The 3,115-nt window shown below is 50.0% G+C and overlaps 1 non-coding gene across 1 annotated transcript; it reads left to right on the top strand.

Moving 5' to 3' along the window:
* The first annotated feature begins 884 nt into the window (after positions 1-884).
* LOC119237486 (U6 spliceosomal RNA) lies at positions 885-991 on the top strand. The gene has a single exon (XR_005123361.1). It is a non-coding gene; the product is annotated as a U6 spliceosomal RNA (small nuclear RNA).
* The last annotated feature ends 2,124 nt before the right edge of the window (positions 992-3,115 follow it).

Below are 3,115 nucleotides of genomic sequence, written 5' to 3'. Positions count from 1 at the left end.
GTCCATGGGCAAAAGTTGGTCCAGCCTCCAGCCCTGACGTGGCCACACTGCGGGATGCTTGGCTCATTTGGGTGCTTCAGTCTCAGTGCAGGACCCTTCCCCTTTGTCCAGGCGCTCTAGATAACGGTGATAATTTTGTTACATAAGAAGCCACCTTTGCGGTTTGTTCCTTTCTCACCATTTCTCCTCGGCAGATATCAGAGCAAGGTGTTAGGGGCTTGAGGAGAAACTTGCCAGGGATTCAGGCAAGTGCCTCTGCCCTCACCCACCCTCTATCTGGGTCTGTAAGTGGGATCACCACCCTCACCCCAGGGTGTGTGTGGTGCCTGGAGGTGATGAGACATGTAGATCTCATAGAACCTTATGTACTATTATTAATTTCATTATTTTAGAATTTCTCCTTTATGCAACTGTTGTACACATTTCATTGTTTTTCATTTGGTGAATTAAAACATGATTAGCGGGCCTCCCCGGTGGCGCAGCGGTTGAGCGCTGGGTTGCGAAGCTGCCGCGGCCTCTGCAGCGCTGGGTCGATCCCCGGCTGCTCCCCGGCCACCGGAGGAGGGTCCCACATGGCGCGCAGACCTCTCCTGCCGCCCGCTGCTCCCCTCAGCAGTGTACTTTGGTCCTTCTGCCTGCTCTGCTCCCCGCTCTGGCTCTGGTGAATTCTCTCACCCTCCCGCGCTTCTGACTGTACCCAGTGCTTGTATAAATAAATAAATCTTTGAAAAATAAATAATTAAAACACGATTAGCATTTGAGCAGTAACACCAGGAGTCTCTAAAGACACAGATATTCATAACCGACTAGCAGCCTGTTTTGGTTTACAACCAGGGTAGTGGTTTCAGACAGAGGGCAAGGGCCACTCTAAAGAGAGTAGGATGGTGCTCGCTTCGGCAGCACATATACTAAAATTGGAACGATACAGAGAAGATTAGCATGGCCCCTGCGCAAGGATGACACGCAAATTCGTGAAGCGTTCCATATTTTTTGTATAAATAAATAAATAAATAAATCTTCAAATAAATAAATAGATAAATAAATAAATAAAATATTAAAAAAAGAGAGAGAGTAGGATGGAGAGAGTCAGTCCCAGAGAATAGGGGCCCACAGGCATCTCCCCAGCATAGAAGGCTGGTCACAGGACCAGCTGGGAAAAAAGAGACACTTCACCACCTCTCATCCGCAGAGACCAGAGGTGTCCTGATGTTAGTCTGAGGGTCAGAGCAGTCCTGGTGCCGGTTCCTGAGAACATTGGGACAGAGGTGAGCCAAGCAGGTGCCACATCTGCACTTTCAGCAGGTAAGTTTGGGTTAAAGCCAATTCTTTGTCTGGGAGGTGAGGCCAGGAAGCACATAAGGAAGGGGAGTGAGGTGGAAGAGGCAGCAAGTCAAGGGTGCCTTACCCTACAGGGCTTGTGGGTGACTAGGGCTCCTTCCTGTGAGGAGACACCCAGAACCAGTGTGTGGTTCTGGGTTCAAGACTCACACAGAGACACATACACACAAACAAACACATGTACGTGCCAGCTTCTAGCACATACATATGAAGTGTTCCTGGAGTGTGAGAGCTAAATGGAGGCCAAGACTGGCTGGGCAGAGTGGGCCCTGGGTGGGGACCACCTTGAAGAAGGAAGAGGGAGCTTGCCTTCTGCCTGAAGGGTGTCACAGACCCACCATGTTTAAGATGATTCTGGTCTCTGTTGAGCATGGAAAGGGACAGGGAGCGCCTATGTTAGTCTGGAGGAGGCTTCTCAGCAGCTTGGGTGGGACGGTGGTTTGGACTGGAACAGAGAAACAGAGTTCGGGACATATTTAGGAGTGAGAGGGATGGCTTATGAGTAGATTTGAGGTGGGAGATGGCAGCGAGGAAGACTGAGAGGGCTTTCCCTGTGATGAGACACCCTCAGCTCAGGGTCACTCAGAATCTCACTTCTGTCCAGGACTCCTGGGACCAGCCTGTGCCTTAGTGACCCCCAGGTGCGGGTGGTCTTCTGCCGCCTCTAGGGTGCCACCACGGCAGTACCAATCTGGTGGGCCTCTTGCCTCCGGTCCTGTATGCTTCACTTTGAGCAATTCCCTGAAGCTTACAACTCTTATTTTTGAAAGTTGTAAACAATGGTGCATTGCTTGAATAATCAATACCAAGCTAAGCAAAATAAAGACTCAAAAAGATCAGAATTTTCACTTCCATGGAAGTGCATTCTCTGAGAGAGATCATCACTGTGGTTGTGTCATTCTTGTCAATTCTCAAGAAAGAGCCTCATGTCCTGCGTTTATCTTCACTGTTGACACAGGTCAGCATGGCTCTATATAAATGTAACATAAAGGTTGATCCTCCACCTGTAGCTCTGTTACTGGGGACATTGTGCTTCATTTTCACAAAAGTGTCACAGTGCTGCAGGGGAGAAATGGTTGCCAGCCTCTAGGAGGAGATCATTGGTTCTTTTGAGGAGGGAAAGCTTGTCTTTCTCTGTGTGAGGCCATAAGGCCCAAGGCAGAAGTGACATGTCAGGGGGAACATGTGGAAGTCTCTGGAAAACCATTCAGGCAGCAGGTACAAGGCCCTGGGGCAAGGACAACACCTGGATGGGATCACTCTTGGCCACTCAATTAAGAGAAGATCAGACTGCAAAATAAAAGAATAAGATACAATTTGTCTCTTGGCAAAATGAAATCCATGACTTGGGGGCTGTGGTGGGGAATTGGGAATTTCCAGACACTACTGACGGGGATAGAAACATGCCTAACAGAAAGGCAGCCTCAGGGGGAGCAAGCTGGAGGCTGTGGTTGATGTGCAGGGACACAGGGCTGCAGCGGCAGAGGTAGCAATCATGCATTCCATTGCCTCCACCGGCTGCCCTGCCTGCTGCTCTCCACTGCTGCTGCAGCCCCACCTGAGGCCTTACTGGAGCCCACATAAACTCCTGCTAATTGTCCCGCAGATGGCAAGGTCTCCCCATGTCCTGTTGCTGACCCAGTTCGAATCATCACCTACAGTGGAGCATAAACCCAGCCCAGAGGGGGACAAGAAGTGATTGAATGTATGGTGTGTGTGTGTGTGTGTGTGTGTGTGTGTGTGTGTGTGTGTGTGTGAGAGAGAGAGAGAGACTGAG

Source organism: Talpa occidentalis, unplaced genomic scaffold (assembly GCF_014898055.3).
Source record: "Talpa occidentalis isolate TD23 unplaced genomic scaffold, MPIMG_talOcc4v2.1 talOcc4.955, whole genome shotgun sequence".
NCBI lineage: Eukaryota > Metazoa > Chordata > Mammalia > Eulipotyphla > Talpidae > Talpa > Talpa occidentalis.
Note: the sequence above shows the minus strand (reverse complement) of the source record. Positions and strands in the feature narration are given on the sequence as shown.